This window comes from Lycorma delicatula, chromosome 1, assembly GCF_047948215.1.
Source record: "Lycorma delicatula isolate Av1 chromosome 1, ASM4794821v1, whole genome shotgun sequence".
NCBI classification, from domain to species: Eukaryota; Metazoa; Arthropoda; class Insecta; order Hemiptera; family Fulgoridae; genus Lycorma; species Lycorma delicatula.
Window position 1 is genome coordinate 273542021 of NC_134455.1, and position 17051 is coordinate 273559071.

A 17051-nucleotide genomic window follows, 5' to 3' on the forward strand; every position below is an offset into this window, starting at 1 on the left:
TGAATAAATGGTTTTTTAAACCAAACTTGAGATTGAAATGCGTAATGTACGATGAACTGAATGTTCCACAAATATTAATGATAAAATAACTGTTTAACGTAATAAATAATGAAAATTGAACTTGCCTGTAGCACACAAATATTAGCAAGAAACTAACTCGTGAAGAAAGGTAAATAAATACATACAGTAATTCCTGGGCGTAGTCCGCCGTGGTGTATCAGGAATGCAGGGGTGAGACGTGGTGTAGAGTTAGACTAATACGTAGTATCTCAGATATGTAGCAACGAGTTTGGAGATTCTGCATCGGTGAAAATGTAATCTGCAGTTCGAGAAGATTCGGTATCGATAGAATTGTCAGTTTGTGGCGATTGAAACACTTTCCGGAGAAACGTAATATAGTGAATTTGAAGAATAACTGGTCTATTCTGGACTGCGTTGTATGAGAGAGAGAGAGAGAACGATCCACAGATGCTGAGAGTCATATCTGAACTGCAACTGTATGAAGATAGAGAAAAGACCGAGTCCTGGGTTTGCACACTACGAAAGTCTATTCTGGACTGAAGAAATAATGGCATGATGAGAAGAGGGGGAAAACAAAGAAGGCAATAGACCGAAGAGTGTGTGTGTTGACAACAAGAGCTAGTATGCTGGTATTGGTAAGACAAAGAAATTAGCATAGACTGGAAGTTTGGGTAAGAAAAAACATATCGAAAATTAATATTATAAGCAAACAGACCATTAAAAGAATTACGTAAGACAGATAAAAATTGTTGAATGCGAACGAGCAGAGGAAATGACGTGGTCGCAGACAAAGAAATATATATTTCTAGGAACTTGACAACATTAAAATTAGAGATAACAACAAACAGCTAAAGCTAATGTGATTAAATAGAAATTGCTTTTATGAAACATTGCGACCACAGCAGATAAAAATAATGACAAAAAACATTATTGAAAATAAAATAACTTCACGCAAACGGCGTAAACATGATACATGTTTTTATTCACACTCAGAGAAAGTAGCTCACAAATTTAAATAACTGGATTCAGTGTAGTTTTCAACAATTCATTTTACAGAGAAACAGCATGATTCCTTTGGAATATATAAACAGAACTCTTCTGATTGCAGAGTGATTTCTAGATTGATCATTCAGGATCCATCTTAAATCCAAGACATTTCTAATTTACTTTTGCTAATATCTCTTACACACAAATCCACCAACAGTAACAGCAACCTTGGTATTCTCCATACACAAAATGGATTACCACAAATCTATACAGTTCAACATTATGAAGTATATAAATACAAAAATATACTAAATGAGCTAATATAATTAAAATCTAACACACTTTTTGATTACATTCTAAATACAAGGCAATCTAAAAAAAAGACAAACAAGTAGCCCTTTAAGTAAGGGTGAAAATAAATGCACCGGTCACTAAAAGCAGTTACAAGAGCAATTGAAAATGTTTACCAACAAGTTATTAAGAACATTTTATTTATAAAATAAAATACTTGTATGAACTATGATTATGAAATATTATTACATACCATACCTGTAGAAATTTTTGAAGTGTTAACTGACTAGTTTTCTCTCACTCTGTAGGTTAACCAATATATGTAAAAATTTTTGTTTGATATGATATCGCATGCTGGAAATATATGCTAACAAAACCTCCCTTTAATATCTCTAAGAGTAACTCTCCCACTTTTTCTTTACAAGTGTTCAATGTGAGCATCTTTCATCACACCACACAAATCCAGTTGATAAGATAGTTTATCCCACGTTTTAATCAGCATATCTGGAATAATAGAAGCTACAACTGCTTCTACTGTGTGCCTCAAATAGGGTCAGGTAATGGAGGCATACATATATATAAGACTAATTTTAAAACTATGGCAGCACCATAAACAAATGATGAAAGTAAAGACAATTGCCTTGTAATTTTAAATAAAAATGAACCAAATGTGATTGCAAGTATTATGCTATCCATACCTAACAGAAATTTATCAAACACATTAGATAAATCAAAAATAAGATATCCCACTTATAAAATTATTTGTGAAAAAATAAAAGATCCAAACAGTGTTTTTTTTTTTTTTTTTGTCTTCAGTCATTTGACTGGTTTGATGCAGCTCTCCAAGATTCCCTATCTAGTGCTAGTCGTTTCATTTCAGTATACCCTCTACATCCTACATCCCCAACAATTTGTTTTACATACTCCAAACGTGGCCTGCCTACACAATTTTTCCCTTCTACCTGGCCTTCCAATATTAAAGCGACTATTCCAGGATGCCTTAGTATGTGGCCTATAAGTCTGTCTCTTCTTTTAACTATATTCTTCCAAATGCTTCTTTCTTCATCTATTTGCCGCAATACCTCTTCATTTGTCACTTTATCCACCCATCTGATTTTTAACATTCTCCTATAGCACCACATTTCAAAAGCTTCTAATCTTTTCTTCTCAGATACTCCGATTGTCCATGTTTCACTTCCATATAAAGCGACACTCCAAACATACACTTTCAAAAATCTTTTCCTGACATTTAAATTAATTTTTGATGTAAACAAATTATATTTCTTACTGAAGGCTCGTTTAGCTTGTGCTATTCGGCATTTTATATCGCTCCTGCTTCGTCCATCTTTAGTAATTTTACTTCCCAAATAACAAAATTCTTCTACCTCCATAATCTTTTCTCCTCCTATTTTCACATTCAGTGGTCCATCTTTGTTATTTCTACTACATTTCATTACTTTTGTTTTGTTCTTGTTTATTTTCATGCGATAGTTCTTGCGTAGGACTTCATCTATGCCGTTCATTGTTTCTTCTAAATCCTTTTTACTCTCGGCTAGAATTACTATATCATCAGCAAATCGTAGCATCTTTATCTTTTCACCTTGTACTGTTACTCCGAATCTAAATTGTTCTTTAACATCATTAACTGCTAGTTCCATGTAAAGATTAAAAAGTAACGGAGATAGGGAACATCCTTGTCGGACTCCCTTTCTTATTAGGGCTTCTTTCTTATGTTCTTCAATTGTTATTGTTGCTGTTTGGTTCCTGTACATGTTAGCAATTGTTCTTCTATCTCTGTATTTGAACCCTAATTTTTTTAAAATGCTGAACATTTTATTCCAATCTACGTTATCGAAAGCCTTTTCTAGGTCTATAAACGCCAAGTATGTTGGTTTGTTTTTCTTTAATCTTCCTTCTACTATTAATCTGAGGCCTAAAATTGCTTCCCTTGTCCCTATACTTTTCCTGAAACCAAATTGGTCTTCTCCTAACACTTCTTCCACTCTCCTCTCAATTCTTCTGTATAAAATTCTAGTTAAGATTTTTGATGCATGACTAGTTAAACTAATTGTTCTGTATTCTTCACATTTATCTGCCCCTGCTTTCTTTGGTATCATAACTATAACACTTTTTTTGAAGTCTGACGGAAATTCCCCTTTTTCATAAATATTACACACCAGTTTGTATAATCTATCAATCGCTTCCTCACCTGCACTGCGCAGTAATTCTACAGGTATTCCGTCTATTCCAGGAGCCTTTCTGCCATTTAAATCTTTTAATGCTCTCTTAAATTCAGATCTCAGTATTGTTTCTCCCATTTCATCCTCCTCAACTTCCTCTTCTTCCTCTATAACACCATTTTCTAATTCATTTCCTCCGTATAACTCTTCAATATATTCCACCCATCTATCGACTTTACCTTTCGTATTATATATTGGTGTACCATCTTTGTTTAACACATTATTAGATTTTAATTTATGTACCCCAAAATTTTCCTTAACTTTCCTGTATGCTCCGTCAATTTTACCAATGTTCATTTCTCTTTCCACTTCTGAACACTTTTCTTTAATCCACTCTTCTTTCGCCCGTTTGCATTTCCTATTTATAGCATTTCTTAATTGCCGATAGTTCCTTTTACTTTCTTCATCATTAGCATTCTTATATTTTCTACGTTCATCCATCAGCTGCAATATATCGTCTGAAACCCAAGGTTTTCTACCAGTTCTCTTTATTCCGCCTAAGTTTGCTTCAGCTGATTTAAGAATTTCCTTTTTAACATTCTCCCATTCTTCTTCTACATTTTCTACCATATCTTTTTTACTCAGACCTCTTGCGATGTCCTCCTCAAAAATCTTCTTTACCTCCTCTTCCTCAAGCTTCTCTAAATTCCACCGATTCATCTGACAACTTTTCTTCAGGTTTTTAAACCCCAATCTACATTTCATTATCACCAAATTATGGTCGCTATCAATGTCTGCTCCAGGGTAAGTTTTGCAGTCAACGAGTTGATTTCTAAATCTTTGCTTAACCATGATATAATCTATCTGATACCTTCCAGTATCGCCTGGCTTTTTCCAAGTGTATATTCTTCTATTATGATTTTTAAATTGGGTGTTGGCAATTACTAAATTATACTTCGTGCAAAACTCTATAAGTCGGTCCCCTCTTTCATTCCTTTTGCCCAGCCCGTATTCACCCACTATATTTCCTTCCTTGCCTTTTCCAATGCTTGCATTCCAATCTCCAACTATTATTAAATTTTCATCTCCCTTTACGTGTTTAATTGCTTCATCAATCTCTTCGTATACACACTCTACCTCATCATCATCATGGGCGCTTGTAGGCATATAAACGTTAACAATCGTTGTCGGTTTAGGTTTTGATTTTATCCTTATTACAATGATTCTATCGCTATGCGTTTTGAAATACTCCACTCTCCTCCCTATCTTCTTGTTCATCACGAAACCTACTCCTGCCTGCCCATTATTTGACGCTGAGTTAATTACTCTAAAATCACCTGACCAAAAGTCGCCTTCCTCTTCCCACCGAACCTCACTAATTCCTACTATATCCACATTCACCCTATCCATTTCCCTTTTTAAATTTTCTAGCCTACCAACCTTTTTTAAGCTTCTAACATTCCACGCTCCGACTCGTAGAATGTTATTTTTTAATTTTCTGGTGACCCCTTCCTTAGTAGTCCCCACCCGGAGATCCGAACGGGGGACTATTTTACCTCCGGAATATTTTACCAAGGAAGGCGCCTCCATTGTTGCTATGTGAAAATGCAGAGAGCCACATTTTCTTGGAAAAAAAGCAGCTGTAGTTTTCCATTGCTTTCAGCTGCGCAGTACTCAGAGGACTGAGTGATGTTGATACGGCCGTTTAAGTCATTGTGACTCACGCCCCTAACAACTACTGAAAGAGCTGCTGCCCTCTTTCAGGAATCATTCCTTAGTCTGGCTCTCAACAGATACCTCTCCGATATGGTTGCACCTTCGGTCCAGCTACTCTGTATCCCTGAGCACTCAAGCCCCCTCACCAACGGCAAGGTCTCATGATTCATAGAGGAGGCCAAACAGTGTAAAATTTTATAATGTTATTTTTATTAAAAGTTCCATTTTAAAAGGAACTAAATAGTTCCTTTTAGTTTTAATAATTTATAGATTTTTTCTTGTAGTAGAATAATATCAATTAAAGCTGATTTTGCAAAAGAACTACAGAAACCAGACTCAAAAGAACTAAGTAGATGCAATTTTCCAAGCAGAAAAATAGAAAATTAAGGCTTACAAGGTATTTCACCATCGAACAGGAAGGTTTAACCCAACGCCACCTCCCACTTTTGGTACACCTCTCATATGTTTCCTTACAGTGCCAGACTAAATTCAAGCTCATCAGGTTCTTCTTTCCCCACTAATTTTTCCAAGGCTGTTTCCCTTGGCAGTGGTTTCGCTAGACAGTAAATGGGTACTGCAAGAATTTCAACACATTTATGTGCATCACTAATTGAATGACAAGGCATTTGGCTATTTTAATGTTGGTGTTAGCCATCAATGCCCTGAAATGGGTGATGAGTTTTATAAGAATTTCCCTCTTACAAGGTTGGTAACCAACAAACTCTCCCAACATCCAATCAGCAACGCATCCAATTCATCGTGCTGCCCATCCAATCAGCATCTATATCGGGAGTGTCCGAGGTTTCACCCCATAAATGCTACCCAAATGAGCACCATCCACACTCTACACCTGGAGCTATCCATCATCAGAGCAACCACTGCTCCCACAAGTCCAACGCCAAACAACAGTTTGGCGTATGCCCATTGTTTGTCGTTCCCTGCTGATATGGGGCCTCCCTATCACCATGGTACCTAAATTTTCTCATATGGCATAGGTAAACCAAGTACCCCAATCCTCCTACATATGATCTTATAACCTACCTGCCTTTTTTGCTTTTCTTCCTAGCCACAATCCATGAGCGCTTGGGCAATATTAATAGAACCCCACACTATGGATACCATTTCAGCCTGCCCACGAAGGCCATGAATTCTCAGATTCCTCTCAGTATTGCTGGTGAGACCTCCTTGAGCCCCAATAACAATAGACAGTACCGCTACCTCCTGCACCTGCATATTTTCCATAACTGCTGCGAAAATTCTTTCATACTTTTCCCTCTTCTCCCTATCACCATCCTTAAGTGAGTCGACCTACTCAAATTGGACTATAACATCCACCATTGAGAGCCTTCCCGGTGTTTTAATGACCATGCCAGGTGTCAAAGCTTCAGTTACCATCTCGAACAGTTGTTCACAAGCCACAAAAAATTCATCCTATCTGGCCTTTTTCTTAATCACATTGACCACCTTATTGTGTTGAGCAATTCTACCCCCACAATCTGCTGGACACTCTCCTAATACATGTGCCAATGAATTGTCCTTCTTGTGACATATTCAGCATTCTTTGTCTATATCTGAATCAATGTGATAGAGATAGGTCATGGTAGGTAAAACATTATTCTTCATCCACAGAAGATGAATTTCCTCAGCAGCATGTAGAATCTTCCTTCATAACCAGCAATTACTGACACGGTTACCCTTAAAACACTCGATACCCTTGCCTTGGACAGGCTGTTTACTCCATTCTTCTAGTTCCAAAACTTTTTGTCCGCACTTCCAGGGCTTAATGGCAGACAGGTTTGTCAGCTAACCCAGGTTCATACTCAAGAGCAGTCTTCTCGCATACCATTGCCTGATCTTCAACAAGCACCTTCCATACTACATTATCTGCAGTATTTTCCATTGAACAATATGATTTTAAATTAGTTGCCTGAACAAGATCTTCCATTCTAGAAACACCCAAACCTTCTTTACCTCTTCTACAATACAAAAGACCATTGGGGACACATTGGAAGGTAAAAGAAAAAATTGTTTCACCAACCTTCTAATTATACCATCAATCTTTCTTACAATGTTCCTTGAGGGCAGGTCCATAATGAAAAGTTGATAGTATGTTGGCACCACATGAAAAATGAGAAGACCTAGCTTTTGCCTGGACTTAAGAGCCAGCCTATCAACTCATTTGCCGGCAAGAATGACCTCTTGCCGGAAGACACCTCCCAGCATGCTGAAATAAGCACCAAGATACCTAACTTCTTCAGTGACTCGAAAGCATCTCAATGAGGCACTCTCTATAGAAATAATGACTTCAGTGTCAACCCAGGGTTTTCCTCTTCTCTCAACATTGAAAACTCAAAATTTTCCAGACAGACCAATACTGAAACATTTCCAAGAATCTTCCTGGCACCATCACTGTTATTCACCTTTAAAAGGATACAACCCTGTTTAATTTTCCAAATAAGAAATATTTGGATCTCATCTCATCATGGTTTAATGGCCTCTTAATTTAGCTTTCATCATGTCTGTAGTGAACTTTGGTTCTCCTCACTCATCCTTAGGATGAAAAACTAAGTATATTTCCATGTTTCGGAGGAGATCTGGCCTTAGATAACTTGCCGATGTTTATCTCTGGGACCACATTTAATCCTTTGCCAACCACTGCAGCAAAACTACTATATCCAACTGAAGGTGAGATATTCGCCAACTCTTCTTTAATTATTGATCGGAGTTACTCACATCCACGAAGCAGTCCAAGGAGGTAGACATGCCCAGCAACACAATGCTCAATATTCTTATACAGCATCACTTCTAGATCGTTTGTACCTCCCCCTTTCTGTCTCTTTTCACACCGCTTGATCCATTCGACTATTGCTGCATGGTACTTTTGCAAGCCCAGCCCTCCCTCTATATACATAACCTAAGCCTCAACCTATTTCTCAACTGCCTTCAGGATTATTGGAAGCAGACCCAGCTTCCACATCCTCCACTCCAATGTCTTGCTCAATTCCACCAACTTTCACTCTAGGTCTCCCCTTAGCTCTAGGCGGGGATTTGATCTTCCTTATCACACCTTAACTGGAAGTAACCTCAACTGGAACAACACCTTTCCTTGCATAGAGCTTTTTAAGGAATTTAAATCTTCAAAGTCTTATTTAAGTCTTCAAAGTCATCTTCAGTTTTGGCAACCATCTCTCCTTAGCACATTCCTTTTCAGCAAGAACATTTTCCGATTCAGAGGAAGAGGAGCTATCATTACCACCAAAACATCTCAAAGGACTATAAAACCTCAAAGCATCCTTTTAATACCTGGTATTACACCTGTTAGCCTTTTTATTTGCAATGGGGCTAAAAGACCTTTCTCCTGATATAATTCATCAGGTTCAAATGATACATCAGAGGAACTAACTAGGGTTTCATTTAATTTCCCTCTCTCGCAATTTAATTCAACTCGCAATTTTTCCAGTTGACATTGATAAAACATAGCAATATCAACAGCTTTGTTATAAGCTGCACGTGAATGCCTAGCCTAAGAACCTCAGACTCAAACGGCAATGTATTGGAGGTCGAGAGTACTCCTGTGACCCACAAGTCATTTTCAGGAACTAGAAATCACTAGATTGTGCAGAAGAGCCAAAATATTAAAAGAATAACAGTAATAAATAATATTCACAAAGAAGAATTCTGAAAAAGGTAAAAGGTAAACAGAAACATAAACAGCAGGACCCATGATGAGTCATTCTCCGTGAACGCAAATCCGTTAATTTATCGAATATGAATAGTACACACACAAAAATAAGTAAAATAAATTGTATAACCCAGACAAAATTAACAGAAATACGGTTGTCACAATTTTAAAAACAAGATAAACAGTCCTTATCAATGGTTGTTCTTATACAGATAATTGCAATTTAAATAAACTGCTATTATTTTGCTAAATATCTTTAAAAATAATTACCTTTCACTAAATAATGTTTGATTCCACAAAGTAAGACCCCAGAGTACAATTTAAAATATCTTAGAAATGTACCTAGATCTCCTTACCAACCAAAACTTACTCAAATTAGATGCAATTAATCACTTTTACATTAATCCAACTCAAATCAATAACTTCTGAATCCAAAAAACTGTTAATAATAAAAAAAATGCTTGCCTTAGCAGTCTAGGTAACCCAAAAGTTACCTTAACCAAAAATTGTTCTAAAAAATATTGATTAATAACATAAATCACAAACTGAAATATCAGAAACATAAAACAATAAACAGATCATAAATAACAAAAAATGAAACGGAATAAAATAACTTATAAAAGAGAGCTTTTAAACAGGAGCTATTGCAAATCCAATATGGCGACCTCCTTAAGAAAGTCATAGCAGATTTAGTCAAAGTGATTCCATATTCAATAATGAATACAAATACTTATTAACCATTTTTTTTTTTTTGTCTTCAGTCATTTGACTGGTTTGATGCAGCTCTCCAAGATTCCCTTTCTAGTGCTAGTCGTTTCATTTCAGTATACCCTCTACATCCTACATCCCTAACAATTTGTTTTACATATTCCAAACGTGGCCTGCCTACACAATTTTTTCCTTCTACCTGTCCTTCCAATATTAAAGCGACTATTCCAGGATGCCTTAGTATGTGGCCTATAAGTCTGTCTCTTCTTTTAATTATATTTTTCCAAATCTTCTTTCTTCATCTATTTGCCGCAATACCTCTTCATTTGTCACTTTATCCACCCATCTGATTTTTAACATTCTCCTATAGCACCACATTTCAAAAGCTTCTAATCTTTTCTTCTCAGATATTCCGATTGTCCAAGTTTCACTTCCATATAAAGCGACACTCCAAACATACACTTTCAAAAATCTTTTCCTGACATTTAAATTAATTTTTGATGTAAACAAATTATATTTCTTACTGAAGGCTCGTTTCGCTTGTGCTATTCGGCATTTTATATCGCTCCTGCTTCGTCCATCTTTAGTAATTCTACTTCCCAAATAACAAAATTCTTCTACCTCCATAATCTTTTCTCCTCCTATTTTCACATTCAGCGGTCCATCTTTGTTATTTCTACTACATTTCATTACTTTTGCTTTGTTCTTGTTTATTTTAATGCGATAATTCTTGCGTAGGACATCTATGTCGTTCATTGTTTCTTCTAAATCCTTTTTACTCTCGGCTAGAATTACTATATCATCAGCAAATCGTAGCATCTTTATCTTTTCACCTTGTACTGTTACTCCGAATCTAAATTGTTCTTTAACATCATTAACTGCTAGTTCCGTGTAAAGATTAAAAAGTAACGGAGATAGGGAACATCCTTGTCGGACGCCCTTTCTTATTACAGCTTCTTTCTTATGTTCTTCAATTATTACTGTTGCTGTTTGGTTCCTGTACATGTTAGCAATTGTTCTTCTATCTCTGTATTTGAACCCTAATTTTTTTAAAATGCTGAACATTTTATTCCAGTCTACGTTATCGAATGCCTTTTCTAGGTCTATAAACGCCAAGTATGTTGGTTTGTTTTTCTTTAATCTTCCTTCTACTATTAATCTGAGGCCTAAAATTGCTTCTCTTGTCCCTATACTTTTCCTGAAACCAAATTGGTCTTCTCCTAACACTTCTTCCACTCTCCTCTCAATTCTTCTGTATAGAATTCTAGTTAAGATTTTTGATGCATGACTATTTAAACTAATTGTTCTGTATTCTTCACATTTATCTGCCCCTGCTTTCTTTGGTATCATGATTATAAGACTTTTTTTGAAGTCTGACGGAAATTCCCCTTTTTCATAAATATTACACACCAGTTTGTATAATCTATCAATCGCTTCCTCACCTGCACTGCGCAGTAATTCTACAGGTATTCCGTCTATTCCAGGAGCCTTTCTGCCATTTAAATCTTTTAATGCTCTCTTAAATTCAGATCTCATTATTGTTTCTCCCATTTCATCCTCCTCAACTTCCTCTTCTTCCTCTATAACACCATTTTCTAATTCATTTCCTCCGTAAAACTCTTCAATATATTCCACCCATCTATCGACTTTACCTTTCGTATTATATATTGGTGTACCATCTTTGTTTAACACATTATTAGATTTTAATTTATGTACCACAAAATTTTCCTTAACTTTCCTGTATGCTCCATCTATTTTACCAATGTTCATTTCTCTTTCCACTTCTGAACACTTTTCTTTATTCCACTCTTCTTTCGCCAGTTTGCACTTCCTGTTTATAGCATTTCTTAATTGCCGATAGTTCCTTTTACTTTCTTCATCACTAGCATTCTTATATTTTCTACGTTCATCCATCAGCTGCAATATATCGTCTGAAACCCAAGGTTTTCTACCAGTTCTCTTTATTCCGCCTAAGTTGGCTTCTGCTGATTTAAGAGTTTCCTTTTTAACATTCTCCCATTCTTCTTCTACATTTTCTACCTTATCTTTTTTACTCAGACCTCTTGCGATGCCCTCCTCAAAAATCTTCTTTACCTCCTCTTCCTCAAGCTTCTCTAAATTCCACCGATTCATCTGACACCTTTTCTTCAGGTTTTTAAACCCCAATCTACATTTCATTATCACCAAATTATGGTCGCTATCAATGTCTGCTCCAGGGTAAGTTTTGCAGTCAACGAGTTGATTTCTAAATCTTTGCTTAACCATGATATAATCTATCTGATACCTTGCAGTATCGCCTGGCTTTTTCCAAGTGTATATTCTTCTATTATGATTTTTAAATTGGGTGTTGGCAACTACTAAATTATACTTCGTGCAAAACTCTATAAGTCGGTCCCCTCTTTCATTCCTTTTGCCCAGCCCGTATTCACCCACTATATTTCCTTCCTTGCCTTTTCCAATGCTTGCATTCCAATCTCCAACTATTATTAAATTTTCATCTCCTTTTACATGTTTAATTGCTTCATCAATCTCTTCGTATACACACTCTACCTCATCATCATCATGGGCGCTTGTAGGCATATAGACGTTAACAATCGTTGTCGGTTTAGGTTTTGATTTTATCCTTATTACAATGATTCTATCGCTATGCGTTTTGAAATACTCTACTCTCTTCCCTATCTTCTTGTTCATTATGAAGCCTACTCCTGCCTGCCCATTATTTGAAGCTGAGTTAATTATTCTATAATCATCTGACCAAAAGTCGCCTTCCTCTTCCCACCGAACCTCACTAATTCCTACTACATCCACATTTATCCTATCCATTTCCCTTTTTAAATTTTCTAGCCTACCAACCTTTTTTAAACTTCTAACATTCCACGCTCCGACTCGTAGAATGTTATTTTTTAATTTTCTGGTGACCTCTTCCTTAGTAGTCCCCACCCGGAGATCCGAACGGGGGACTAGTTTACCTCCGGAATATTTTACCAAGGAAGGCGCCTCCATCATTGCTATTTGAAAATGCAGAGAGCTACATTTTCTTGGAAAAAAAGCACCTGTAGTTTTCCATTGCTTTCAGCTGCGCAGTACTCAGAGGACTGAGTGATGTTGATATGGCCGTTTAAGTCATTCTGACTCACGCCCCTAACAACTACTGAAAGAGCTGCTGCCCTCTTTCAGGAATCATTCCTTATCTCCGATATGGTTGCACCTTCGGTCCAGCTACTCTGTATCCCTGAGCACTCAAGCCCCCTCACCAACGGCAAGGTCTCATGATTCATAGAGGAGGATTAACCATTATTGATTGTTTTTTAAAGTTTTCATATGCTATACCATTAAAGAATAAATCTGGTAAAGAAATTGCATCAGCTTTAGAATCAATATTTGAAAAATGTAAAATGAAACATTTACAAATAAATCAAGGTAAAGAATTTTATAATTCACACTTTAAAGCTTTGATGGAAAAATACAACATAAACATTATATACAACATTTTCAGATAAAAAAGTAGCATTAGTTGAACATTTCGATAGAACTTTGAAAACAAAAGTGTGGATTAAATTTTAGACAAAATGGTAATTATAAATTGATAGAATTTATATTGCAAGAATTAGTAGATGAATATAATAATAATATCGAGCATACTATTACAAAATTTAAATCAAAAGATGTAAATAATAGTAATAAAGCACAGTGTTAAAAAACTTGAATAAAAAATATGATAGGAAATCAAATATTGTATAAGTTAAAGTTTGTGATATGTAAACATAAGCAACCATAAAAAGACATTTTATAAAGGTTATTTGCCAAGTAGGACTAATGAAATATTCAAAATGCATACTGTACATGCTGAATCTAGATCCATTATGATCCACTTTGAATTGATTGATAATAGAAATGAAATTTTAAAGATTCACTTTTATCAACACGAATTACAAAAAACGAAAACGAAGCATGAAAATGTATGATTAAAAAAATAATCAGAAGAGCTTATATAAAATGGTTAGGTTTTAAAAGTTACAATTCATGGCCAGATTTAAATTTTGTTGTTTTTTGAATATTTTATTGGTTTATTTTTATTATTTTTTTTATAATATATAGATTTATAATGTTGAAATTTTTTGTAGTGCTAAGTTCTATATTGTGTTATTTTGCCATACAAATTTATTACTCGAGTGAAGAACTTTAAGAAATTATTAATAAAATTGCATTTAGTGAAAAACAACCATTAAGAAAGTTATTTGGTATGAAATTCCAATACTTTATTGATGTAACATTTTTTAATTTTTGATATAGATTGATTATAGGCTTCATAATAATAAAATTTTTGGTGAAACAACAAAGAAAAGCTTTTAAAATGTTTGGATTCTAATCCTCCTCAAACATATAAGGTACTCCATTTATTCCATCTAAAAAACCAGTAAGATACATAATTGAAGACTTAATTATAAAGTTCATATATATTGTACTGATGATTGTTGGGGTGGAATGCATGTAAAAATAATTATTCATAGTGATGATTGGAGATATATTAATGTAGTAGATATATTTTATATAAACACTGAGAAATTTATAGAAGAGATTCGTTATGATTTGTTAATATGTCCTTTTATATATCCAATCACTAAAGTTAAGCTTATCAACTTGTGTTGTATGATAGATTTAAAAGATATTGTTTGTAATGTTAAGTTTTATTGATGTGTTATTTTTTTTCACTGAAATTTAAATTAATATTTTATTAGTGTAACATTTTTTAATTTTTTTATATAGATAATATGAAATTTCATGATAATAATTTTGTTGGTGAAACAATAAAAGAAAAATTGTTTAAATTTGTAAAATAATAAGGATTCCTTACCTCCAAAATTTAAGTTTAAATACTCATTCCATCCATCCAAAAAACCATTTCGTTGTGTAATTGAGTTAATTAAAACATTTACATGTTCTATTAATGATTATTGGGATGGAATGCATGTAAAAATAATATGTTATAGTGATGATTGATTGTGAGTGTATCAATGTGCTAGATACATTTTATATGAATACTGAGAAATTTATAGAAGAAATTCGTTATGATTTGTTAATAAGCCCTTTTATATATCCAATCAGTGAAGTTGATCTGAGCTTATCATCTTGTACTGAGTTATAATTTTATTTCTAACAATTTATTAATTTTTAATTTAAATATTCCATAATTAGAGAACACAGTGAAGGAAGTACAACAAAAATCAATATATTGGATGCAAATTTAAAAGTTGGGATATGGATGTAGTAATTCTAAACAGTAAAAATAGTTTTTTGTTACCAGACACTATTAGATGCACTATATGTGGTCCATCCAATTGTGGTAAAAAAAATATAGTTTTTAATCTTTTAATTCAACTTAAACGATTGCAATCTAAAAATTTGTACGTTTTTTTAAAAAATGTTTACATCAACCATTGTATAGAACAATATCAGAACTTGTGATGCTAAATCCAGAATTTGGTTAGTATGAATATACTGAAAAAATTTTCGATAAAGATTGCTATAAAAAAAATAAGGGTCGTTATAGAAATGGTTTCAATAAATTTCTAATCATTGATTAAATGCTATGTGTCAATAGATAAATGTGCCACATATCAATGCATAAACATTACACATTTTTTTTTTATTAAAACAGTTATCAATTATACTTTACTTTTTAGTTGTGTGAGCTAAATTTATCAACTTTTATTTTTATTTTTTTATAACATCAATAAATAGTTTCAATAGTGAATTTTTTTAACATGATTAAAAATGCATCTTATATCTTGGGTTTGGCTGAAGAAGATGCTTTATTTGCCATACGCTATAAACCAATATTAATACCATCACCAACTGATAGTGAAATTGATATTGCTAAAGTAGGCCATGAATTGGACGACAGATTATCTTCTATTTTATAACGACAACAAACTAGTAGTTTGCTAGCACAAGTTAGAAATTTCAAATGATGATGAAAATGTAGTACACATTTATCACTATCTGAATAAAATAGGACATTCAACAATGTTTTCACAATCAGAACAAATCACTTTAATTGATGATAAAGTGCAAATAACAATGAAGAACACATTAAATTTACAAAATATATGGATATTGTGGTAGATATTTCATTTACACATGTTTCTAATACATAAGAAACATTTCCAATTACAGATTATTATGTTATAAAACAATATTTACAAATGTTAAAAGAACCTCCAAAAGTTTCATTGGATCAAGTTAATGGTGTAAAATATTATAAAAGCACTTTAGGTAATCAACAGTATAACGCTACACCTGGTATTTTAGAGTTGTTAATTTTAAAAAATCCAGATTTGAAAAAGTTCATAAAACAGATGTACAAAATTTTCTGAAATGTTGAAAAAAACTGGTGCTCACCTAACAGATGCTGAAATAGTAGAAACAAACAAATCTTTTAAATATAATGATAAAATTAGAAAACCTTTTCCTCCAAAAAGAACTAATAGATTCATTTTCTCCACATACACCATCAATATCATTTAGTGGTAAAGGTTTATTACGTGCACAATTAAATTATAATTCAATCTACAATATTGGGATGATCTAAATGAATTGGAAGATAGATCGTACTCTTATTATGTAGGTAGATTTTTCACTCTTATGGGTGAATATGATTCTAGAAACACAAATGTTTCACATTAAATTTTATCCGTAATTAATGAATTGAAAGATGTGTAATTTTAATACATATTTATTTTTATTTTATAGAAAAATGTCACGCTTAAAGATGGGTGCTAAAAAAAGTAAAAAAAAAGGTTTATTAGAGCCCCACCAGGTATAAGATTTTCATTGAGTGAAGGTGGAAATTATGATATAAAAAAAGATAGATTTTATAATGTATCAGATCCAATTTTAATGATGCTGATGCTGTCAATTTTCAACAAATATACAATATGCTCAATGAATACACAACCAATCTCGGTGAACAGTTTGTTCATATGGAAAAATGGATCAAGTGTTAGATGACATTTACATTAAAAAGCACTTTAGTGACAAATATTTAAGTAAACTGCCTAAAGTGATTATTGATATAAAAAGTGTGATTCTACAACTTGAAAAAGTGGACAAACAATTTGAGGGAATAGAACTTTTCAACTAACATTCAATTTCAGTTTGCAAGAAATGGAAAATAAAATGAAGGATTTCATAGATGATGTTAAGTTACTCATATCACAATCGATCCGAGAACATAATCAATATGAAAAAAGTTGAAGGAATTCGAAAAAATTTAAATTAGTAATATTACAATTTTAGAATAATTAAAATTTCAGTAAATTAAATTGTTTGATTTAATGTAAATCAAATTTTATCACTTTAGGTTATTTGTTTTTTTTTTCATTTCATACATTAATGGAAGTGAATTCCATAACACTTGTTAAAATTGACAAATTGGATAATTTTGTTGGTAGTTTAGCCAAATA

The 17051-nt window shown here is 33.6% G+C and overlaps 1 protein-coding gene across 1 annotated transcript in view; it reads left to right on the forward strand.

Annotated features, from left to right (window-relative positions):
* rb (adaptor related protein complex 3 subunit ruby) overlaps positions 1 to 16360 on the forward strand; it is a 179014-nt gene extending 162654 nt beyond the window's left edge. The window contains exon 22 of the transcript XR_012758107.1: positions 16339 to 16360. The gene's annotated coding sequence lies outside the window, so the exon portion shown is untranslated. The remainder of the gene's footprint in view (positions 1 to 16338) is intronic.
* Positions 16361 to 17051: the final 691 nt, after the last annotated feature.